Genomic DNA, 27,842 nt, shown 5'->3' on the forward strand with positions numbered 1-27,842 from the left:
ATTTTCGGTGGAAGGTCAACTATAGGCACTGGGGTCCACATATTTAGTACTTAGGGGTTTGAACAGTTTTGGTTCGATTTAGACAATTTTTGGGCGCAAGGTGGCATACTTTAATTGCATTATTCACGCAAAGTTTTACCCCGATATAATCATTGTTACCTGATTTGCATAGTGGAAAGTGAAAGAATCAGATGGAATTGAAAATGGTGTTACATGGGAAGTAAGCGTGGTTGTAGTCCGATTTCGCCCATTTTCGCACTATGACATAGAAACATGAAAAGAACGTTATGCGCCGAATTTGGTTGAAATCGGTTGAGCAGATCTCAAGATATGGGTTTTCACCTAAAAGTGGGCTGTGCCACGCCCACTGACTAATTTTGAACGCGGTTCCTATAAAGTCATCTTATACCATCTCAGAGATAAAATTTAATGTCTCTGGCGTGTTTAGTGCTTGATTTATCGCGCTTTTAGTAGTTTTTAACAGTACCGTTATATGGGGAGTGGGCGGAGTTGCCACCCGATTTCAACTATTTTCACACCGTCAATAGAAGTGCTAAAAACATTTTCTTCGAGTGAATTTTGTTATTATAGCATTAGCGGTTTAGGAGATATGCACATTAAACCTATTAGAGGCGGGACCACGCCCACTTTTTAAAAAAAAATTTTAACTGCAGATGCCCCTCCCTAATGTGATCCTGTGTACCAAATAACAGTCTTGTATCTTATTGCGGAGCTTAGTTATGGCAAGTTATTTGTTTTTGATTAATGGCGTTTTGTGGGCGTGGCAGTGGTCCGATTACGCCCATCTGCAATACCAACCGTCTCACGGTACCATGAAACATGTCTACCAAGTTTCATAAAGATATCTCAATTTTTACTCAAGTTAGAGCTTGCACGGACGGACGGACGGACAGACGGACGGACGGTCACCCGGATTTCAACTCGTCTCTTCATCCTGATCATTTATATATATATAACCCTATATCTAACTCGATTAATTTTAGGTGATACAAACAACCGTTAGGTGAACAAAACTATTATACTCTGTAGCAACAGGTTGCGAGAGTATAAAAAAAACCGTTATCTGCGGTTGCACCGAAGCTATAATACCTTTCACAGAACTTGATTCCGATCGTTCAATTTGTATGGCAGCTATATGCTATAGTCATCCGACCATTAACTAGGTATTGGACGGAGAAAAAACGAAATAAGTGAAAATTGTATTTTTGCCAGATGTGTAAAAAAAAACACATATTTTGGTGAACATTTCTTGACGTTTTTTTGCTATAGGAAACTTCCAATACTAAAGTTTTAGAAGGCTAAACATTCGAATTTCGATAATACTATTCAACATCTGTGAATGTTCTGGGACAAATATGACAAAATTAATACAAACTATCTACTGGAAAGGTCCACAGGGAAGTCTACAGTACAACTTTTGATGGAATTATTTGCTTCAAGTTAAAATACAACAACTTTTCATTTTCACAAGTAAAGCCCCGACCGCTGCTGTACAAAGCTCTGCATATACTTGTATGCTTGTCTCGTTTTCATTTGAAATAAATTGATCAAGTTCAAGCCGCCCAATGCGTCTGCCCAGTCAAAGTCAAAGTCAGCTGAAAGCTCAAGATCAATTTGCTAGGCGATAAGCTAAAGCAAAACTGGAAATGTTTACACCTACAAAGGCCTGCAGTTGCGGCACTTGATAGCCATAATATGCATATTAAGAGACACAAATATTTATACTAAGACCATTGTGAATGACAATATGCATTGTTCATTTATTGTCTATTTGCCAATTGAGGCGAATTTATTGCAAACATGCTACCCACTGCACGCAATAATATATTTATGGTAAAACTTATACCATATATGAATATGTGTGTTTTGGTGTATATACGATTTACGTTGTTAGAGAAAGTTGTATTTTTATAACAACTTATAGCATTTAACTTATCGCAAAGTAAACTCAAATTTAGTTTCATTAATTAAAAAATTTTTTAAAAATTAAAAAAAAAGTATGATGAAATACAACAATATTTTTTCATTTTAGCGAAGAAATATAAATAGAAAATGAAATGTCAAAACAAACTATCAAAGAGCACAAACAAGAAAAAACGTTAAATTCGGTTGTACCGAAGCCATGATACACCTCACAGGTGCATTGTTTATGGCAATTATATCTTTACTAATTCTTAAATAGTAACCGGCTAACGGTTTACATCCAATGGAAAACGTGTCACTATTTCTTTATAGTGACGTTTTTTGATATAAACCACCTTCAAGTCGAAGTAAAGTTACTAAATAATTTATTCGAAGATTATAGCGCCTTGGACTATACTCTTGCCACAGAGTAAATATATCTTGTCAAATAAAAAAGTTTTCTATACGAAGACTTCATTTTGATCTATAAGTTTGTATGACAGTTATATGAAATAGTGACTCGATCGGAGATTGCACTATTGCCTTGCAAAATAACCCGTTTCTTGAAGATATCTCGGTAAATGAAAAAGTTTTCCATACAAACACATGATTCCGATCGTTCACTTTGTATGCCAGCTTTATGCTATAGTGGTATGATCCGAATAATTTGTTCGGAGGTTATAGTGCTGTCTCGAATAATACTCTGTGACAAATTTCCTGAAGATTGCTTGTCAACGTAAAAACGTTTTTTATACAAAGACATGATTGAGATCGATAAGTTTGTAAGACAGCTATCTGGTATAATGGTTTTACATATGACTTTTTGCGTTTATTGTTGCCGCAATAAATCCATTTCACATCACCAGTCACAATCTCATGCAAAATCAACTTCGTTTTGTAGCGTTCAAGTAGCATTTTGACGTCTTTTAATTTATATGACATCCAATTGCCTTGCTTTTGAATGTGTTCGACTGCTTTTAAACGTTTTGAAGTGAGAAAGATTTTCCAAACTTTTCTTATGCTTGGCAACACCCTTCATCGAGTAGTGCTTTCAGTTCCTCATCTGCGAACTTTTTTGGTCGGCTCGAACGTTCTTTATCTTCTAAATAAAATTCACCACTTTTAAATAGTGCTTATCTGCGGCTAAACTAATGCGAGCAAGGCTTTTAGTATATCCACTAAATTTATGCTTGCTGTAAGTAAAATGAAAATAAACAGGATGTAATGCTTATAAATTGCCTAGTTAGTTTTAATTGCGAAAATATTATAAATAAATTCATTACCCAAACACATTCATTAGAGCATAAACAGTATTGCTTTACACCCACAAAACCTCGAAAACCCATTCCTAATTAAATTAGTGGGCATATGTTGCAAGTAACTTGGCATTAGGCTAACGGCAAAGCATTGTACGCGTCATTAAGTGCAATGTCCTTTTCAAACGTTCACCACACACACGCACACAAACACACACGTTCGAGTACAAAGGAGCGAAACACTCACACCAATGCCGTTAAGCGACGCTAACGGTGCTTCAAACAATCGACCAACTACTAACTAACTAATGGCAGACATAATTGTTGACTGGCACTGGTGGGCATATGCAACACCAACAACAACAATATACTATCAACCACACAACACACCGACTAAACAACACCCACTGACATGGAGGTGTGGGTTGCGACGACGCGGAACTGGACAAACATAAAGTTGCACTTTTAGTATTATGTGGCACGCAACAAATGCATAAAAGCATTTGCTAAAAATGAATTTTCCAATTAATAAATAAAAAAGTGAAAAGTGGTGGAGAAGCGAGGGGGGGCGCTAGTATGGTAAAAAAGTGGGTGGTTGCCGACATTTGCTGCACTTATCGACTGGTATTTACCTTTACCGAGGGTAGTAAATCTTTTCGACCGCTGGTGTGTGTGCAGCAGTCATGTTGCCACATCCAACTGGACATTTCCGCATTTGCCGCGAATTTGCAGACAGCTTAAGCGTATTTTTTTAAGGCCAGCGGTTTGGGCGCCATACGCACACACAAACACATAAACAGAAATGTATGTGTGTTGACCAGAAGTTTATTTCGAGGTGGGCGCATGACCATGCGCTTTATGCGGCTTGTCGGATTGCTGTGGTAGCTTATGAATTATAGAAGTGTGCGCCTCAAGCCAACGCATATCCGGATGTCTAAAACATAGAATTATTAGAGAAATTTCGGCGGGGGAATGAGTTAAGTATTAGTTGCAACAATTTGTGGCAACCTTCGTTGCATTTGCCTGTAGTTGGCGTTTTCTAATGTCATCTAACTGTGATTATGTGTTCAAGTTGAGCTGCATTGTTGTTGTTGCATATGATTTTAATGGGTTGCGCTGTGGTGAAAATGTATGAAATTATTGCCACATGTCGCAAATGCTTTATGGAAGCGAAGCAAGGGAAAATAGAATGCACAAATTTAAATAAATTATTCGCAAAACCACCACCACAGGTGTTTGGATAGAAATTTCATAAATAATGCAAGTACCGTTATGAGTACTAGCTATTCGTATGTATGCAAATAATGACCGCAAAATCTTTTACATCGGGGTTACCCTGTTGCAATATTTATAAAACTATATCAGTTCTAACTTCAATTAATAAATCATTTTGGCAGGGTCTTGAGTTAATAATTAGAATCTAAATCACGTAAAATGGCCGAACCCCCACAATAGTAAAATTTTTAAACAAAAATTTTAGCTAGAAATTTGAAGCCAGAATGACATTACAAGATCAAATAAGTATATTCGCATTGAAAAAATATATATTAATATATCTTAGTTTCGACATTTTTGGCTATTCGCTTTGAACGAGTTAGATGAATACAACCTTTGTTTTGGGTTCGTGTAAAATATGATCTCGGTATGTTAGTTAGTGATTGCTTGGCAGCTGTTTGTTTACGACGCGAAAAGTTTGTCTGGGTATTTTTATATATAGAGTCAATGGACTCATCAAGTGTTACCCAAAGAGCATTTTTTAGTTTCGAAAACAGTAAAATAGACACAGAGAGCCAAATCATTGGAATACGGTGGCTGAGCGATGGCTCCTATTTCGTGTGTAGCCAGTAAGTCAGTCACAAATATGCTAGAATGTGACGGGGCATACAGTCTTTTGATACGACACTAGCGCTTCATATCCTAAACATTAACCAAAATGTGTTGAGTCGATTCATAAGAGATGTTGAATAATTGAAAATGGATAGCAGTTTATATAGGGGTTGAGTAGAAAAGCTACTCCCATGTCTAGGGATAACGGATGATGGAAAAAATTAAGATATTGTACCAGAATTCTGATTTGGGTCGATAAATGATATAAAAATTTGGATTCTTAGTCTCTGGCTTTAGTTAAAGAAGATATATATATTATATTTATAGACGAGGGGAGAGCCTTTGTATTATTGCTATTAGATTTAAGAGGTTAAGGGTACTCAGAGGCACGAAAAAATTAGAATTTTCAGTAATTTTTTTTTTTGCATTAAATCATGTTATTTTACAAAAGTAGTAATATGGCATTATTATATATTATTTTGAATTCAAATCACGAAAATTTCAAAAAAAAAATTTTAATTTCCAAAGTAATAGCTGTCTGTGTTGACCCAGTTCCAAAACAAGGTCTTTGCGGTGACAATCATAAGTCCTTGGAGATTTATCTAAAATCAAGCGGGTAAACAAAATTTGTTTTATAAATAGATAATCCTGGGTCTGATCGCAGCTTTTTTTTTCAAAGATTAACAAAATGGCGGCCTCAGGAATTTTTTTTCTAGAATTTTGGAAAAAAATCAACAGTTAATTGGTTTTAAAAAATCGAAATTTTTGAAGAAAAAAGTCCTTCAAACAGGCCCGAGTTTATTATGTGTTCTAAAAGCTGTATACATTTCATTAAAATCGACTGAGCGGTTTTCGAGTTACAGTTGTCATCAGTTCAAAAAACATAGTTTTGAGTAAAACGCATTTAAAGTTTGTTGCAGCTGCCGCTAGCTACATACTTCTAAGATCTTTGAAATGCCCGAGCGCTCTTTGTTATTTGTCGAATAACTCAGAAAGTAAGATATTACACTTTTTTTTTTTGAAAATTCTGACTGCCCCTAACCCTCTTAAGACCGTTTGCAATATTATTTTGTATATATGACTTTGTATTGAAAAGCAGTTTTATTTTATCCCGAAAAAGGGGGTATATACGTTTGTAACAAAGTTTGTAACACCCAGGGGAAACGTCTGAGATCCTATAAAATATACATATACATATTAAATCAGCATGACGAGCAGCGCAGATTTATCCATGTTCGGCTCTGTTCCTGTCCATTAGTCTTTATATAAGCTCAGTTTATGAGATATCGATCAGAAATTTCGCACAAGTAATTTTCTCCTCACTGAGATGCTCATTTGTCGAAACCGGTGAAATCGGATTACTATAGTACCTATATAACTCCCATACAAACTGAACTAACAAAATCAAGTTCTTGAATGGAACACTTCTTTTTTTGACAAGGTATCTTCACGATTTTTGTCCATGCCAACGCAACAATGTCTGAATATATTGATACAAGAAATGTACCATGAAGGGTATTATTTCGGTATTTTTGAAAATTTGGCTGCCTTAATGGTATAAGAGATATCACTTTATTCGGAAGTGTTTTTTCGTACCTGGCGAGGAGTTGAGCTTTGTATAAATAAAGTTTACATGCCGATCATATTATTCATTGTTGAGTAATGCTATCTACTCTATTATCATCAGCTGTAGCGGTATTCCCTATCAGATAAAACGTATATACATAGTTAAATGCGTCATAAATACAGATTTTATCCAACAGAATCAAAATGTTTGTACAATACATTTTATAATCCCCATGGACATTTGAAAGCACCTATTGTCTTAAATTGTTCCCAACAGCGGAATAGAGAAAGAAGTGATGTAATTTTATATGCATATAACTATGCATTTGTTTTGCATAGAATGTCTTTTATACCTATATAACTGTACTTACATATGTATGCATGTATATGTGCTTGCGTTTACACATATGTACATATGCACCTACTTTTCCCATATCCAGTTTAGCAGTGAAAAGTTGTTGAAGTCATGGCAACCACCTGTGGCAAGCACAACCGGAAGCAACACTCCACCATACACACACAATCGCGCAGACGTCATTAGCAAAGCAAAGTAAATATGTATGGCATTGGTCACAAGTTCTTCCATTTGTTATTGTAGTTGTTTTTTCAACGCATAGCGGTTGTTTACACTGATGTTTATTATGTTCGCCAACTTCCTCTACAACAAAACACACGCATTTCACCCAAACCAACATTCGCTCCACCCACCACCAACTGTCGCAAGTTCTGGTGGAGCTAAAGCAACAGTGGGTGAAACGTGCTTTAAATTTATTTGCAAAGCGTGCATTAGACCACCCACACTTCGCATGACTACCACTACACGCAGCTACAAAATCGTCTATGAATGAATAAATATTATATAGATGTTTGTGTGTGTGTGTGTGTGTGACTGTAGTTGCATGTCAATGGCCGCGCGTGCACCTTATAATTTCACTGACAGCTCCATACGGTTGACTTCTGACGTGCATAACGGTAAAAGTGTGTGAGTGCAGCTTTAAGTTTTGCATTTTGTTGGGGCAGTTGTAAAAAAAACGCACCTTATGGCAGTGCGGTGTTGGTAATTGCATAGCGGGTTTTGTTGCAGCAACATTTTGTTTTGTTCTTCCTCGCAATGCAATTGGTTGTTGTTGTTGTCGTTTTTCAACCCTAAGTGCTATCGTAGCAGCATTCAAGTTCAAGTCCTTTGAACGCTGCCTGCCATGTTCAGGCGGCATTTCACTCCTTTAGGCAATAGTAGACGCTTTGCGCTTTGGAAGAATCGCATTCTAATGAAAGTGCGCTTGTGGAATGAGCGTGAGAGTTGCAAAAGCTGAAAAGTTTTACTTTTTACAGATCAGAGGAGTACTGCTATGATTACTTCGTTTTAAAGAGCAACAATTTCACGTCAAATCAGAACATTATTTTGAAGTTGGTTCAATGTCGGGCGAATTTATATGTAAATATTTTAAGTATCTCGTGTGCACATCCCGTTATAAGAGTTTTTTTTTTCAAGATTTGCATTTGAAATATATTTTAAAAATTTTCTTCAAGGGTGGGTAAAGAGCTTTTTTAGCTCGAAATTTTTTGACTTTTCGAGAGCGATGTAAATGACTATGTAAGTACTGAAACGACTAGAATGAATTTAAATGGATACATATCACTAGAGGGAATTTGTAGTGTCAAATAGATCACGTTCTTATTTACAAAAGTCAGGTTTTAAGACAGATTTACTCAAATTGTATATCTATCCAATCCAATTCTTGAGCAGCGAAGCTTGCTTGCTATTTGTGATGTTTCCAGACCTATATATGTCTGCGGAATCATCAAAATCTGATACCTTTAGTTATAATGAAACTCCAAGTAACACTATTTCTTTGATCAAATTATGTAGATATCTCGGGTGTGTTCAAAAATAATCGAGCTTTTTGGATATGTAATAATATGCACATTATATTATCTATGAAAGTTATTATTTATTCAAAATAGGTTCCATTGTATCAAGTCTAACGTTTGGAACGATCAACCGACGCATGCATAGATTTTTTTATGTCATTTATAGGAATGTTCTTCAGCACGTCGATTACCTTTCCTTGAGATATCATCACAAAATGCGCCTTTCACGTTAGTTTTCAGTTTCGGAAATAGAATATAGTTACGAGGTGATAGGTCAGGCGAATACGAAGAGTAGTTGAGAAATCCATTTTTTTCATCAAAAACTTGTTCCCTTTTTGGGGTTTTATTTACCATAATTTATGTGGCACAAAACTCGCACATAACATTCTTTCACCCAAATTCTCCAAAGAGTGTTATTGTGTCTTATTAAATCGCTACTCCCACATTCCCATAGTAAAATTTGCATCGATACTAATAATTTTCACGGACTTCTTCCATCAATTCAGCACGTTTACTAGCTTTACCAAAGGCCAGGTCGTGATTTAAATCCTCATGACCATTTTTATATCGAAACCACTTTAAACTTGAGTATTACTCATACAGTCATCACCATAAACTTTTGTCATCAATTTGTATGTCTCACCGATTTCTTTATTTTCAAGTTTAACACCAAATTTTTTAATTGCTCTTTGTAAAATTGGAGTAATTGCACACACAAATGGAGCCTTTTTTATTTGTGTAGAGTATTCTAGCTTCGGTGAAATCATGGATAATTTAAGGTGTGTATTACTAAAAGGTCAAAGGTAAATCTTTTCATTCACAAAGCGACAATTTCCTCCCAAATACATCAGAAGTTCCTCTTCTTTCTATCAAATTCAAAATATTTGGCAATATAACAAGTACCTTTGTATACACGCATAGGGTAATATATACAAGTATATTTGTATATTTATCACATTTTCTCCAAATCACGTAGTGTAATCACGCATAGATTACCGATAATAAAAACCACTTTTAAATTACATAAATCAATTCACGCCTGGCGCAGTGGTCAGCGGCGAAAAACAAACGACGAGACAAACGAAAACATTTAGCCCAATTTCCACGGTATTCGAGACAGCGCAGCACGTACCCGTTTCTCAGGGATCTCGAATTAAGAGTTTGCGTGTTTCCGCAAACAATTTCACATAAATTTTTCCAATTAAACACTCGTCCACTTTGTTTGACAAAAACAAAAAAAAAAGAGAAAAAATAATAAAAAATGTTTTAAATTACCAAAATTAAATTTCAATTCGATTGTTTGTACAACAGCAAACAACAATAACAATCGAGAAAAATAATCAATTTGAAAATATTACCCTACATTGTGCGGCATGCTGTGCTGAGTGTGGCAAGTAATTAACGTTGGCAAGCAATTAGGTCAGTTGCCAATAGATTAGCATCCGCATAATGAAGTGCGCGAACTCGCAGCGACTCAACAACACAATGGTTACACGGTTCATGCATAAGTACCCTATACACTTACAAAGCCACATACATCCATATATATACATACAAGGGTATATACATGTATGAGTGTGTGACTGTGCTGGCGATTAATTTTGCAAATACAAGCTGAGAGTGAGCGCACACACAAACATACTCACATACGCTGGGAAAATCAAAAAAAAAAAGGCGAAAAAAGAAACTAGAAAACATATAGTAGTTTCGAGACCTCAATGCCAGTGAAATTGCGGGCAAAGGGTGCAAGCGTGTGAATAATTAAATTAGCAATGTAGCAAACTAGCAGATGTGTGCGAATGAAAATATGCAATGGAAAAATAAAGGTAAGAAACAACAACTGAGATCATCACAAACATTTTTCGCCGATACCATCATGCATTCACTGCACTACGAGTACACAATAACACACCCAGATGCATACCTACAGTGTGTAGTTGCATCCCCGACTGCATAGAGCTTGCATGCAAGTTGCTAAGTGACCAGCTGAGCTCGTTTGCTACTCTTTCGCTTTCAAAAGTGATCTAATATTGTATTGTATCACCGCTAAATTATGTCATGAAATCATAGAAATCAATAAAGCAAACACGAATGGTCAATACCGAAATGGTTTAGCTAAAAGAGTTTGCGTACAGAAAAGGCATTGCGCATGCGTGAATGTGACAAGTTGGTGATGAACAAGTACTGTAGTGTATAAGTATGTTTGTCTGTGGGAAATAAATCTTTAATGAGATAAGCTGTCAACAGGTTTGGTCAGCCATAAATATGTAAAGTCAATTAGACAAATTGCGGAGTCTCTTATTTGGAGGTTAGCAAAAGTTGAGCCAGACGAAAGTATGAAGCGGAGAATATAAACAAAATGAAAGGAAAAACAAGAAAAAAAACCCGTACAATTCTCAAATAAAAAAAATTCCTTACAAGAACTTCGTTTTGATCGGTCAGTTTCATGCCAAATTTGTTAAGTGGAGTTTGTATGGCAGCTATATGCTATAGTGATTCAATTTAAACAATTTCTTCGGATATTGCATCATTGCCTTAGACAATAACATATGTCAAATTTCGTTAAGATATCTGCGCTAATGAAAAAATGTGCCATATAAATACTTAATTCCGATCGTTCAGTTTGTATAACAGCTATACCTATGTAATAGTGGTTCAATATCGGCGGTTCCGACAAATAAGCAGCTTCTTAAAGAGAAAACGGCGTTTGCAAAATTTCTGATCGATATCTCAAAAACTGAGGTAGTAGTTCGCGCATATAAGTACATGCCTAAATCGACTTAGCTCGTCATGCTGATAATTTATATATATGTATACATACAAGTACAAGTATAGTTTATTCGGTCTCTGCCGTTTCCTTCTGCGTATTATAAGCTTTGTGGTAAACTTAATATAACCTATTCAAAGATTGGTTAAGAAAAGACTCGACAACGCTTTTGATAGAAACACACTACGAAAGATCCAATAGTGATCGAAATAATTAGGTAATTCTTGTATAATTACTACTTAAACTGTTAAGGGGCACAGCTAGTGGGACAGCCTAAAAAAGGCGATCTTTGAAAGTTAAAAAAGAAAAAAAACTACTACATATATTAATTGTGTTAAAATATTGTCCGTTAATTGAGCCTCGATAAAACTTCCTAGTAGAATATGCTCGAAAAAAGTCAATAATTGACAAAATGGTGGCGTTTAAAAAAGCTGAATTTTATCGAGCGAATTCGAAAAATGCTGCTCCGAAAAAAAAACGAAGTGATGTAGCTGATTGCACTTCAGAAGGCTGTAACTCAAAAAATATTAGAGATATCGATATACATTTTTAATATGCTATTTTTAAAGGTATAGGTATTTGATTCGTTCAACAAATTCAATGCATTCAATTAAAAAATTTTATAGTAGGCGAACTAGTAAAAGAGAACTTTCAAACGTTGAACCATCATATAAAGAAGGATTTTTGTAGATATTAGTTGTAGATATTAATCTTACTAAATCATACACAAACTGTAAGGAAGTTAAAGTCGTTCCATAAATTTCCGATGAAGCCAAAGTATGCGAGCATAGTATGGAGGGATAAGAGAAATTAATGTATGGTTATATATGGTTTTCCAAATGAACGAATTATCTAACATTATAAACTTCGGTCGAACGAAAAATGTGTGTGACAAACTCAGAGAACGTATATATAAGTGCTGTGGAGATCCCAGATAATAGATATTTTCAATACAGGCAACATATTTTGAAGAAAAAATTAAAGCAGATAAATGTAGTACTAAAAGAGTAGAGAGTCACATTGCATAATTATCATTATTTTAAGTGCGGTAAACATTTTCAAAAATAATTAAATATATATCTCTGGGTTGAATATTTTCAAAAATGCTAATCATTATACTCTTTATAAGGAAACGTGTCTTGAAATCATGACCTAATCATCTTATACACATTGAGTAGAGTTTTCCAAAAATGCGCGCTAACTTAGCCATAGACTTGTTTACTTGTTTCCGCAATTTTGTATCAATTTTTTTATTTGCAAATTTTGCTAAATTTAGCTGCATGCCAAACTTGTACGAAATGAATTCTGATTTGAATTTCAAAAACATTATTTACCGTATTTATGTACACTTGTGTTAATCTTTGCCGGCAGGCAAGTTATTTCTGCTTCTTCTTTTGCGGCGTTGATACTAAGTAATAATATACTACAGTTTACTGTGTTGTTGTTGTTGTTTTAGCTACCTGCTTAGCATTGTAAATCGAGAAACAAAAGCGAATTGCCGCAAAATAGCGAAATTTATTCTATTGACCACAAGGTGTTCAATTGTAACCGGTTATTTTAGTTTTAAGTCGAGCTAGGTCTCTGCTATTTAATACACAAAGAAAAAAAAATATACAAAAACAACAATTTATTAGATAATAACTCTGTAATTTTCAAAACATACTTACAGCGTTAGAGCGGGTGTATAGTTTTTTGAATGAGGTGCTAAGCTGCTTTAGGCCTATTGATAGCCGAGTAATTTATGCAAAGAGTAAAGTGATTCCTAAGCTGGTATTTTCTGATTTTACGTCATTAATAAATGAATGATTATCATTTATGGAGGTGACAACAATAACAAAGTGCGGCAGGGAAATTAATATTATTGCGTGCATATAAATATTCGAACATAGATTTTCATCAGCTGTTGTGTCAATTAAGTGGTTATTCAGTTGTGTTTGGCATAATAAACGGTTGGCTGCTATTGTTTAAGTTGATTTTTGGCTTGCTTGTAAGCTATTCATTAACTTGTGATTAGCTTATGTGATTAAGTCATAATTAATTGTTTAAAATATTTATGTGTACGTAATTTGCATATATATTTTAGAGTTAACAATAAGAAATATTCCAGCTATTTATTGCTTTGGGAACTGAAATTGTTGTGTCTAAATAAATATTAAAAAATATTACATTTATACTAGAATATGGCTAAATTAAAATATTTTTTAAATGCAGAAGAGTAAGAGACTCTTCTTATTCGAAAAACGAGCTTTGGTTGGCGATATAATATATACGGCGATTTTTTTTTTTTCAAAATATGAGAACGGATAGTAATTACCAGAAAAACATACAGAAATAGAAAAAAGTGTGATATTTCGGCAAAAATGAAGTTTAGCTTTATAAGTTTTAGCTGAAATGAAACAACAAACAGCCTAGATACAAATTTGCGAAAATCTGCTAGTGGTTTAATCAAAATTTTATAAAAGAATGGTATTATCGAAACACACACGATCTTTCCCAAACAACATGCCACGTTTAGATTCCAGCTACCTTCAAACCAAATCTAATATTTGACTTGAGAATGTTTGAGTTAATCACTTCTTATTTGTGTTCAAGCGACTTTAAATATTAAATTATGCCACTGCTTAAACTGATCTTAAATACTCGTTAACTGAAAATACTCGTTATATCTTGGCCATGAAGCTTAAAAACACTCTACAGCATGCCAATCGAAGTTAGTATTTTTGAAGTGCCGTGGGCACTTATACGCACATTTCATTCAATTATGAGAGAAAAAAGCACTGTTTGTGGCAACAAGGCAATACTTTAGTCAAATCTTAGACAAAAATTTCATCATCCAAATGGCACTTTTAGAATACTTTTATAAAAGTTTTAAAATGCCGGCAGGCTTACTAGTCTTCAAAGAAAAAAAAAATGTATAAAATAAGTTTATAATAAAAAAGAGCGCTGAAATTTCTTAGGAACTCTGTTTATTTAACATTTTGACAAACACTGTAGGCCCCTATAGAACATTGAAAACATTGCCAATGATTACAAGCATTCTGATTTATATTAAGTCTAAAGTTATATAATGTCTCAAATTTTTTAAAAACTGTTAGTAACTTCATTGGAAAAGCAGGAAACTAAAAGTTAATTTTAAAGAAAAAACAAGGAAACTCCTTAACTAAATTTCAGATTGATATCTAAAAACTGAAGGACTAGATCGTATACCTATATACAGACAGATAGACGACACAAACGGACATGGCTAAATCCACTCAGCTCATAATGCTGATATATATATTTTATGGGGTCTTCAAAATTTTCTTCTGGGTGTTACAAACTTCATGGCCGCAACCGCAACATTGGATTAAATTCACTTGTTTGGAAGGAATAAAAATATTTACTGTTCCGACATGCACTAACTTCATTGCAAGATATAAAGTCAGTGGCAAGTTTACCAAGAGATCACTCGCAAATTATTTAATTTTTTTTACAAAAATTATGTAATCTTAATAAACTTTCTTACTTACTCTTAAAATTTTAAAATCAATTATATGGTATTTTTTTTTATTATTAAAAATTAAATTGTTTAAGCTTTTTTACTTATTTTCTATTTTTGAAATTATTTCTTATAAGTATGCTTTTGAATTCGATGAAAGAAGTGCGAAATCTTACTAAGTTTTGTAGCAATGTACAAAATGTGGTAATTGAGGTAGGCAGATTATCCCACAGAGTAGTCAGGTATGTATATAATTTACTTTCGTAGAGATTCTTTATATTTAGCCTCGCAAAAAAAGGGGTTCCCTTTTTTATGACTTTCGAGTGATTTCTGAAATATATGTGGAAAATATTCTGTATGTACAGAGTTTTTCTAGACCCAGCGCTGATCAGGACTTTTTGAATTATATATTTCGTCTTCTTTTTGAAATAACTTATTTAATTAGAAGGCATACCACTTAATTAGTTATTATTAAGCACAAAAAACAGCTGATTTGTTGAAAATAAGTTATTCCACGTATAATTTTGTAAAATTGCGGAAATTTGTTACCGCTGCCCTTTTGCGAGACTTAATGATATAACGCAGGTGTACCGCCCTTCAAGTTCTAAGTTTCCGACGAACGGTTCTTTAGCACAAATAAGAAACACTTAAACCACTCTGCGCCGACATTTATATTAACCTTTTGGCTCAACTAGCTGTATAATTAAAATAACTAAATTTCATCTTTAGAAATCAACTAGTAGCAGTAAAGTGGCTCAGTAATCTTATGATTATCTCTAATTAGAGAGATACGGTTGTAGCTAAACGCTCAATGACCCGCTTATGTAATTTGGTACCCAAGTGTCTATTCAAACTAATGATGTTGTCATTTACGTAATTCTGCAAGAGTAATAATTATGTAAATGTATACTATGTATGTATCTATAGTAAGTTCAAAGCATCGGCTAGCGCAAAGACGATTTTGACTTCATTAGAATGTAGGCATTAAATACGTAATTTATGTTTCCTTTTTCTTCAAATCGCCAGTTTTTAAATAGTTTATAATTTAGTTTCTTTTTTAATATTTTTTTTGTGTAGCTTTTCATATTTTTTTTTGCAAATTAATAAGCGCGGATGCGGCTGAAAGCCGATTTAATGGAAAAAACTATTTTATAGAAATAACAAAAACTATTTTTAGAACTGATTAAAACAAATATTTACACATATAGGTACATATATTTATATAAAAATATCCCTGCCACCAAAAATATCTTAACCGGTTAAGATAAAATTTCCTAAAAGTTTTACTTCAGGGTGAAATAAAATAAAATATGTACAAAATTACATTTATAATCTGGATTTATCAAAAAAAAAGTTCTTATATTTCGAACCACATGTTTTTGCTAAAATCACTGATAAATCGTGTCTCGCTATGAATTCGAAAACGTAATTTTTTTTTACCAACTTTCAAAATCGTACTACTATAGCATATAGCTGTCATACAAGCTGACCGATAAAATCAATAAAAATATATTTTTATACCCTTCATACTCGTACTATAAAAAATGCACCTGTGAGTGGTACGTTCTTCTAGTATTCTCAGTATATAGGTTCATTTTAACACATGAATTCGATAGCTTAGTTTGTTTGCACACCATAATATATACATACATACATAAGTACATATATAAATAGAACAATTTAATAAGATCAAAGCAAAGAACACAACATTAAGGAACAGGTGGTAATTGATAGCGGCAGTGAAAAAAGAATCGCTTCCAAGCACTTAAAGCGGAAATGGGTGTACTGTTAAATTTCAGCTGAGGAAAATTATAGCTTAAACTTGAACTCTAGAAAAATTTCTATTTTTATTACATTTTTCAATGTAATATTGCTCGTAATTAAATTCGGTGCAACTTTTTAACTCTCTGCCGGTTGATGTAAGTAGAGAAAACCAGTGAGAGAGGAAGGGGAAAGAGGAAGAGCACGAAAATAAGTGGAAAGAGTTGAAAAATCAGCTAAAGTGTTCGCGGTTAGATGGAAATAGCGCGTCATGCTGTGGCAGCCGGCAAAAAGTGCCACTAAAAACTTTGCGGTTTTTTATAGTATTGTAATTACTTAGTGCTCGCTAACCATTACTTTGCCACGGCGCGGACCAAAAGCACACATGATAAATATTATATATAAAACATATTTACATACCTATATAAATAAATAAATATATATATATATATATATATATATGTATATGGTATATGTGTGTGTGTCACCCCGCATACGTTGCCGGGCAAATTCATTCACTGGAAAAATTGTGTGTATGCAAATGTGTTTGTTGCTGTGTTGCGACTTTGAGGTGACCAGCTGAAATGAGCACATTAATTGCAGCATATTAAAGTGTGCGCTGTTGTTGTTGTTTAATGAAAAAGTACACACACAGCTATATACAAGGTGGCATAATATACAAGTGCTTGCCACACATTGTGTAGAAAGTAATGAGCAACACATAATTTAAATGAACAGCAACAACCACAAATGTGAAAATAACAACAAGAAGCTAAGCTATTAAAACTATGGAGTATCTGAGTATAATTATGCATCTATATATATATGCATGTACATACAAGTATATATGTTAAAATACAAAATTATGCGTTGCTTAGAAAAAGCGGCATTGCCACACTTGTGCGGCAAGCTGAACTCTAGCGCCGTTACTTTTATGTTGTAAGTGTTGGTGGCAATGTCAGCCTCGCAAACAATGCCTGCAACATGTGGATATACAAGCATATATAAATTACAAACACATATGCTTAAATATGTATATGCAAATATGTGTGTATTTTGTTGCTTCCACCGCAACATTGCCGATCTCAAAGTAAATTCAAATGTGTCGATTTTAGCTGAGGCAATGTAGGGCGCTGTGTGTGCGCTAGACCATATGTATGTATTTATAGCTAATTGTTATTGTTTTTTGTTGTTCTAGTAATCTTGAAATCTAGCTAATCGCTGGGATTTTTTAGATTTTTGCTTCCATACCAAAAGCTTAAGATTGCTTGAGGTGAATATATATGTATGTGTTTACCATATATCCATATTATACGCTTATGTATATATGCATGTATGTATAGACATAATTGTGAAGGCCTGCTGATTTACCCTTCTATGATGTAAGCTTATGATACGATATTAGAAAAACCAGTAATTTGTATTTGTGTTTTGATTTGCTTCGGAGATGTTATTTTATTCTCTTAGGGGCAGGTCTGGCTTCAATTATAGATGAAGTGACTATTTTATATTTTTTATGAAACAGTGTATATTAAGTTTGTCACGAATTTTGTAACACCCAGAAGGAAACAACGGAGACCCTATAAAGTGTATATAAAATTGATCAGCATAACAAACGAAGCCGATTTTGTCATGATCGTCTGTCTTAGGGTGGAGCCAAAAAATTTATTTTTATTTTTTTTTTTACTTAGCCTGGTAAAATTTGTATAAAAAAAGAAAATTTTTGGAAAAGCCCACTCACTTTTAAAGTAAATTTCGAGTTAAAGTTTTTGTTGGTTTAAACTCTTCAAATTTATATAAAATTAACGGATTTGACGGTTTTTGACTCAAAATTGATTTTAACGGTTAAGGAAAGCATGTTGTCGTTTAAGACTTTTGGTAAAACTCCAATAATGACCACAAAAAGTTTTTTTAAGTTGATAACTTTTAATTGGCTAGAAAGAGGACTCTTCACAGCTTTTAGAACACAACACATCAAAAGCTTTTTACGAAATAAAAATTTTTCAAAAAAATTTTTTTTTTGATCTACAAATTTTACCCTCGGCTAAGAAAATAACGATTTTTTTTCACTCCACCCTAGTCTGTCTGTATATACGCGAACTAGTCCTTCAGTTCTTGAGATATCGATCAAAAATTTCGCTCACGTCCTTTTCTCGCCCAGAAGCTGCTTAACAGCCGCCATTTTGTATTAAAATGTTAAAAAAAAACTTTTTAATACACTCAAATACATGTTTAATAATACTTGAGAGTAGAAAGAAATTCAGTTCAGTTTTCTTTATTGCCAAGATAAATTGACTGTTCTAACCTCATCATGTACAGATATTTGAGGAAATACCTGAGAAATTATATATTTTTTTGGAGAAGAGAAATTGAGTTTTTTCGAAGTGTATTGCAAGTAGCTCTTTTAGAACCAACAGTTTATAAAAATGTTGACACTATTACATCTCTTCTTTAGTTCCTCTTTTAGAGAAAATATCACTGAAACATTTTAATGATAACTAAGTTTGAACTATAGATAAGATAACTCTAAAAAACAAACAACAACACATCCTTTATAAGATTTTCGTTGATTGGGTTTTTCCAATTTCATGAACTTTTCAAATCATATACACATTTTCTTATAAATAAATAAGCATGGTAGAAATGTTGGTCAGAAAGAACACTTAAAAGGCCTTAGAAGAAAGAGTCTTTTTACTGGTATTGAAAATTGTATAAATATAAGTGAAGTAAATTCGATTTTCTCCTTCTCTACAATTTTTACACAAGTCGTTTGTTTAAGCTCTCTTATTATACTTTTTTATTCGAGCGATTTATAACAAAATATTGAGAGCTATATACTTACAAGATACATGTTGCGAACTCAAATCGCTCAAATAAAGCCAAGAGTCTTTTTCATTTAAATTCACTCTAACAGCAAGTGTCTTATCATGGAAGAAGCTTCAGAATTTATTCCGAACAAAATGTTCCTAGAGATTGTGATTACATCGTTTGTCGTTTGAGATGCTAATTTTTTAGTTTATGTTTAAGGTTCGTTTTCAAGTCTTGTTCGTCGACATCAATAATTACGGTACAAATATCATGTAAGTTTTGAAGTTACAAAGTGAGATTCTATATGAAATAAGTTGTACTTCCTCACAACGCTATTCGGGAAGAGTCGGCATATTTATTGGCGCAAACCGACCACCGCTACATCGAACGGTGGGTCGTCGGACGCACAAGCGCTGTTTCGCCATAAAACCAATGCACATATTGCAATAAATCCTACGAATTTCTTTGTATATAATTGCGGCAATATGAATAATTATAGGCATAAATATTTATGATTTCTTAATGCGGACAATATGTGAAAATGCAGCGCCGACAAGCGGCCGGAAACGGGTGAGAGCGGCGGTGATGGCGAGGGCGATGGAGGACCAGCAGCTGAGCGTCAGCGGTTGATAGGCAGGAAATGCGCTACTGTAAATTCTCTAAACATGTTCATTTCTATGTATGTATGTATGTATGTTAGTATGTATAGATAAAGCAACTGTGTGTATTTGTATGAGGAGATTAACGAGTGCGTTACAAGACATGCAAATGAGGGCAATTATATCCACAATGGGCGCAGCTCGAATAAAGTACAAGAAATAACACATTGTAAAGAACAAGAAGCGAACAGTTACAAAATGCAAAGTGCTGTTGTTCTGTTTAATGAGCGGCTAATTCCCCTCAAAGCTTCGAGGCTTCGAGCATAAATGCCGCATACAATGTTGATTGGAAGCCAATTTCAGTGAAATGAAATGATATGCTTTGAGTGCCGAGCAGCTTCTTAAGTTCCGGCCAAGATACAGCAGCAGCAGCAGCAGCACAGATGTAGATATGTACATATGTAATAACAAAACATAATGCAGCATATGGTGATAAATTACTTATCTGAGATTTCTTTTGTTTATATCGCACGTCAATCAAGTTGGAAGTCGGCGAGGCATGCAGCATGTTGTTGGTTAGTTGTGTCAATTCGGTAATATATGATCACTTTAAGTGTTAGAAAATAAATTTGGAGTTTGTACTTTTTCTTGTTTTTGTTTCTAATACTTTCGCGCTTATATAAACGCCTTTGCTTACTTTGCGTTCGCTTTCGAATACGTTTGTCTCTGTACGTTTGCGTGTTTTTCAATTTTCTTTCTTCATATTGATTGCTTTGGCGCATTTTTTAGCCTCGCTGCCGCCCTACTTGGACTTGAACCGCCTGCCAGCTGGGTTGGGTTGCCCACATTTGGCTCAGTTTCTAATGTTGCCTTGACGAAATGCCGTAATTAGCTTAAATGTTCGAAATGTTTTGCAAGCCTTGGCTGATTTTTTCAATACAAATGTAAACGTGTACGCTAATAACATATGAATGAACATGAATTGAAAAAAGTCTATATAAGATACCAACATAAAACAAGTAAGGAAGTTATAAGTTCGGGTGTAACCGATCATTTTATACCCTCGCAACTTGCAAGAATCAAAGCCCGGGAAATTACTTCAGGTGTTGGCAAAATTTTATATTAAACGAAGTATTGATCCGATTCAACCAATTTTTGACACAAAGACATACTATTATCGAGAGTTTCATTAATTGATTTTATTATATGAATTTCAATTATATATCTTACACATTGACCGATATTTTCGGTAAAAAGTCAACTATAGCATAGAAATATGAGAAAAATGTTATGAACCGAATTTGGTTGAAATCGGTTAAGCAGATCCCAGGATATGGGTTTTCACCTAAAAGTGGGCTGTGCCACGCCCACTGCCTAATTTTGAACGCGGTTCCTATAAAGTCATCTCATCCCATCTCAAAAATAAAATTTAATGTCTCTAGCGTATTTAGTGCTTGATTTATCGCGCTTTTAGTAGTTTTTAACAGTACCGTTATATGGGGAGTGGACGGAGTTGCCACCCGATTTCAACTATTTTCACACTGTAGGTAGAGGTTCTAAAAAAATTTGCTTCCAGTGAATTTTGTTATTATAGCTTTGGCTTAGGAGATATGCACATTAAACCTATTAGGAGGCGGGACTACGCCCACTTTTTAAATATAAACTGCAGATGTCCCTCCCTAATGTGATCCTGTATACCAAATAACAGTCTTCTATCCTTTTGTGGAGCTTAGTTATGACAATTTATTTGTTTTTGATAATTGGCGTTTTGTGGGCGTGGCAGTGATCCGTTTACGCCCATCTGCAATACCAACCGTCTCACGGTACCAGGAAACATGTGTACCAAGTTTCATAAAGATATCTCAATTTTTACTCAAGCTATCGCTTGCATTGTTGAACGGACAGACAGGCAGTCCGCCGGATTTCATTATCCTGATCATTTATATATACCATATATAACTCCATATCTAATTCGATTAGTTTTAGGTGATACAAACAACCGTTAGGTGAACAAAACTATTATACTCTGTAGCAACAGGTTGCGAGAGTATAAATATCGACAAAGCTTTAACTTTTAACAAACTGTATAAAAATAGAAAACGATTCAATTTATTTTAGGGAAAACAAGAAAAAACGTTATTTTCAGCATAATAGCATCGAAGCTATTATACCTTTCACAAATACAAAACATTTCTAAGAAGAACTTGATTTTGATCAGTCAGTTTGTATGGCATCTATATGCTATATGAAACATGATTTGATCTGAACACTTTCTTCGGAAATTGTACTATTGCCTTAGAAAACAATGCGTGACAAATTTCTTGGCGATATCTCGTCAAATGAAAAAGCACTTGATCCCGATCGTTTAGTTTATATGGCAGCTATATGCTATCGTAGTTCGATATCGGCGATTTCGACTAACGAGCAGCTTCTTGTAAGGAAAAGGACATGAGCTAATATCTCAAAAAATGAGGTACTATGTAGTTAGTGTATATACTTGTACATACATAGGCGCACATGGCTAAATCATTTATACAAACAATATACATATTTTATAGGGCCTTAAGAAAATGAAGGTGGACCCGCTATTAATATATAATGCGAATATATCTGAGAATATTCTCTAAAAATATGACTCGCCATTCTTGAAATCGATTTGAAATTTTCACAAGATCATGGTGGATATATTTGTCAGATAATGAGCGAAGGGAAGAGATTAAAAAAAAATCGATTTTCTAAACCACTTTCAAATTTTGTAATCCACTCTGAAGTGGAATTTTTTTACAAAAATCCAAAATCATTACCTGTATTCATTTATAGTATTTTATATATAGATAATAAGTTTGTATTTGGATTGGAGATAATTTTAAGCAGAAAAGTGTTTCTCACCGAAGGCTGTTTTCGGAGGTTCTTCTGGACGTCGGTTCGTCAAGGGAATCCAAAATTTTTTAAAACGGGTGCCGATTATGAAAGTACTTTGAATTCTGTACATGTAAAATATTTTTATTTATTTATTAAATAAATTTCATAAGAAAGAACGCATGTTCTAACTTGTAAGTGGATATAACCCCTCAATTAGACGACTCAGGATAAAGCAAATTTTATATAATAAAAACGCCAACTTTGTACTAATGTACCAAAATTGTTATTACTGCTGAAAAGTAACTGGTTAAATTTAATATACCGCCATTTAGACTTGCTGGGTTTGATTGTAAATTTATTTGTTTTATTTCACTTTAATACTATTTATTAGCCTTATCATAGTCTTGGCTATTTCTATTTAACACCTACGATTCATCACCTTCAACGAAAGTAAACAAAACTATCCTTTAAAGAATTTTGAACTTTGAAATGAATGGAAATATATAAATATAGATATGGTTTTCGTGTTTAATCGTATATATATATATATAACCAATATACAAACATATATATATATACACAAATCTTCGAAAAATGCAGGAACTTGTTTAGGTTTGCTTTCGTAAACAAGTTGATTGCACTTTTATTTGTTTTTAACCAAATTCAAATGCAGCCAATATCGAAGTACCGGCATTTTCTTTGCTTCATTCTGTTTAAACTTAAGTTCAATAAAATTTTACCACCTTTCAAATATTTACACCTGCCAAAAGAGCACTCACTACAGCTTCTGATCGAAAAGAATCAATATTAACATGAAATTTTGTATACATATACATACATATAAATATATATATATATATATATATATATAAATCCGTATACATTTTTCAATCAAGATATACATATTTAATCAATATACGTATATATTGACATCTAGTATTTCAGCTATGTGTTTTATTTAAGTTTCTGTGCCCTACACTCACACAAAATGCTTTGAACTTTTGCCAAATTCCGGTTGACTCAGCGAGACCTAAAAACACCGAAGGGCCGACACACACACATACATGATGGGTACGCACGACAGGCTACTTCTAAATTAAATGGACGCTCCATTTACAAACTAACTCATAGCATATGTATGTATATATGTATGCCTATAAATTTATGTATGAGGGCATCATCAAACTTTCTGCTTTATTTATAAACACTGTGTTTTAAAAATGTGTAGCAGTGAGTCAAGTGTGATGCCACCGTAACTTTATGGTTTCGGTGATTGCGTAAATATACAAAAATATATGCAACGATATTTATAAAGCTCCCCAACTACCTTAAGATGTATGTATATATATACGTATGTATGCGTGCCGCTATTACAAACTAGACAACAGACGCCAGTTATGTGTATGCGGGCACTTGCCGCCTCTCATTGTGTGATTTGTACATCAACACCCAATTAATTTGGGGAATTGGTTGCAAGAGACGCCGTGGAGGGCAAAGTCGATGTAAATAAGGGCCTAATTGTGCTGACTTGGCCATATGTTCGTCCCAAGTGATATATACAATTATATTAATATTCAAAATTTTGTTTTGTGTTTGTAAACAAACAACTATAATATATTAATATAAATTACTTCCTTTAGGGCAAAACATACGAAACACCTTTGATACGTGTATTTATTTTTTACGGTCCCCAAAAATATATGTTTGTCTTTCCACTTACAAGTTAGTTGATTAACAAATATTCGACAACAAGTGATTGTGTGTCTCAATTAAGTGACATCGCACGCAATTTGACAAGCGAAACTCACGAGTGACATTCGTCAAACTTTTAATTACCGTTATTTGACTTATTTTCCGGCTTTATTTAACACATCACGCGAACGAGTTTAATTTTTTACTTATAAATTCCGTTTGAGTTTTAGATTTCAATACATTTATTATAAATATTATTTGGGTCATTCCATGTCAAATCGACAAACAGTTGGACGTGACCACCACCGTTGTTGGTGGAAAGTTTTGTCTTACCATAAAAAAAGTTTTGACAAAGGAAAACATTTAAAAAAAAAATTTCCTAAAAGCTATGCAAAGTTTAAAATTTCCGATTTTATGAGTTTATTTATTTAATATTTTAAAAACTACTTTATATTAAATACAGAACGCTGGTGCGTTTTCAGAGCCCACTTAGAGGTATGAGAAAAAAAGTATTTTTTTTTATTTAAAAATTACACAAATTAAGAAATTTTGAATTTTTTAAAATCGAAAGGAGTAACCATCGCGGGACAATTTTGGCCTCAACATTTTTTATATTATACCTCTAACATATCTAAAGGTGTGTTTCTTTTTCGTTTTAAAGATATGATTTTTTGAATTTTGGCTTTTTTATATGTTTTTAAAATAAAAAATATTTTAGATAATTCAAAGTGCATTTTCAAAGTAGTTTTCAAAGTACAATACTCTCTTCTTTATAGATTACTTACAGTCCTTCTATGTAGCGAAAGTTAAAGAAATAACTCCCGTAAAAATAATAATTTCATGAAAGTTCGAAAAGCTCTCTAAGAGTAATACTGCTTAAAAAAAATTGAAAATCAATAGATTTGAAATTTATAAAACTGCAAATTATTTTAAAATATATCCAATCTACTTTGGAATAAATCCAAAGATACCCAAATATATTGAATCTATGCAACAATAAACGAAAATTAATACTATTTATTGCCTTAAAAAAGCTTTAAACTTGTTTGATAAATTTAATTACAATTATTTGTTTAAAATTTACTGTATCCGTTACAAATAACCTCTCACCTAAGCTGTCCATGCCAAACCAGGAATAATCGGGGAAACATCTAAATGTCTTCACGACTTCTATTTATTATTCTACACTGTAAAAACTTTGAAAAGTCAGCTACAATATATGCCTTGCGCTGTATAATTTACTAGTAAACTTTGTGAAAGAAGAACTCGAAACGTTCTAACTTTTTTTTGTAATTTATGTTACAGTAAAATGAGTTATATAACAAAATAAAGGTGACACTGAGAACATTAGTTCATCTCCTTAGGAAATATTTTGTTCAGAAGTGGAGATAACTCCCGGCAGTGTTTGGTCCAAATTTTGGAGATTAGCGAATCGAATTACCAACTGCTATAAATAACTTAGACGGGTATAAAAAATAGAGGTAGAACAGGAAGTGATGAAAAGTTCTAAAATAGCGGAAAAAAGGGCTTATATAAGAAACTCATCTTTTCCTCCGCAGTGTAGGATAAATTTCAGTGCGATACCACGAATATAATACTTGTCTCTGATTCGCCAAGTATTGGAGAGAAACCAATCGAACAACACCAGATGCTCAAACAAACGTGCTGCACTTTTGGTGCAACCTTGGGCTAACATGTCTTCTGCCGGATGACGGCAATAGTGTTATGATTCTTTTTTAGTAAAACTAATCAAACATAAGCAAAACAAAACTTGGTATCATTGAAGATAGGATAGTGGTTATACCATTTTAATGAGGTGTGTGCATACTCTCTTGTACGAATTCAACTCGATAACTTTGTTGCTGCTTTTATATGTACTATTTTTGACAAGAGAGCAGAAGCGAGCAGAGAAATGGCGAATCGAATACAACTAATATTATTTATTATCAGCAACTATTTATATTTCTATTACCAACTGAGTCCCAGGTCCCCTAATATCATATAGGAGGACAGCAGAAGAGTTTTTAAATAATTTAAACAATAAAAATTAAATCTACATACTTACATATATTCTGCGTTACAAAAACATTTGTCTGCCTATAACATCTTTCTTAACTAATATCCAAAAACTAAACACCCTGTTTGACCAAAAAACAAATAAAAACAAATAAGTGTATTTTCGTTCAATAGTTTGTTGTTGTCAATTCAAGTAACATCTCCATTCAACATTTTTATTGCATCGTGTCACACCGCTAGCCGTATAATTACTTTACCTATGTTTGCCGACTGTGTATTTTATTTTTGTTCTTGTTTGTTATTGCCATTCGGTGGCTCCAATTAATTCTATTGTTTATTTACTTTATCACGTATTTAATTGGAGTTTCTGAACTGAACCCAACTCGCGGTGACAAAGGCGACTCAATAAGTTTATTGTCATGAGAAATGTCATTCATGCGCGCTTGTTGAAGAAATAAACATAAAAAATACTATTTGCAGATGCGTAAATATTTACATACGTACATACATATACAGATACTTTTGTTTAGTATTATATTATATTATATATAGAAAGTGATGTCATTTGACTTTTTGAATGAAAACTCATAAAATCATATGTTAACGTGCCTCATTTAAGGACTGAGGTGAAAAAAGATAAAAAATAGCTAATAAGGTAATACCAAAAGAAGTGAACTATAGTTGATTCCTAGGACTAATAATAATATGATCAGACAAGATAAAAGAAGGCTAAAACACTTGCTTTTGAAATATTTAAAGAAGCTTCTGGCTTTGATTTTATTATTTTTAAAATTTAAAAACAAACAAAAAAAAAATTAATGTAATTTAAATAAATTTTAATATTTTAATCACTTTAAAGATTAATTTTGAATGTCAAACGTTGCATAATTCAGAACACTATATGCTATGCACCCTTGTAAAAATTATGTAAAATATGCCGATTTATTCTAAACGTAACAAAATACTTTAGTGCAAGCATAATTATATCATAACTCACTAGGGCGACTACAATTTGAAGCCATAATAGAACATTTAATGCTTAAACGGTAGCGGAGCGCAACGAAGCGGAATGAAAATGTCAGAATTAAAAATAGAAAAAACATACACACACACAAATATAGTATGTATAAAACAAAAATGTTGGCATTGCTAGGAATTAAGTGCGATGAATAACAAGAAAATTTGAATTGGTTTAGGATAAATGGCTTTATAGAAATGGCTAAACAAATTTATTATTTTATGTTAAAAGCTAATAATCATTAAATTTTTTGCATTGTACAAAAATTACATAAAAAAAAAATGACATGAAAAACTTCTAAGGTGTTGAATGCTAAATGAAAGTTTTGGCCTACTCTTTTTGCCCCAACGGTCTGTTAAGCCATATCCATTGAGACTATTGACTTTCCATTTACTTT

The 27,842-nt window shown here is 33.3% G+C and overlaps 1 protein-coding gene across 11 annotated transcripts in view; it reads left to right on the forward strand.

Moving 5' to 3' along the window:
• The window catches only part of OtopLa (Otopetrin-like a), a 113,170-nt gene that overhangs the window by 12,497 nt on the left and 72,831 nt on the right, over nucleotides 1-27,842 (forward strand). The gene's annotated exons all lie outside the window — the stretch shown is intronic.

The sequence above is a fragment of the Bactrocera oleae genome, chromosome 5, assembly GCF_042242935.1.
Source record: "Bactrocera oleae isolate idBacOlea1 chromosome 5, idBacOlea1, whole genome shotgun sequence".
NCBI lineage: Eukaryota > Metazoa > Arthropoda > Insecta > Diptera > Tephritidae > Bactrocera > Bactrocera oleae.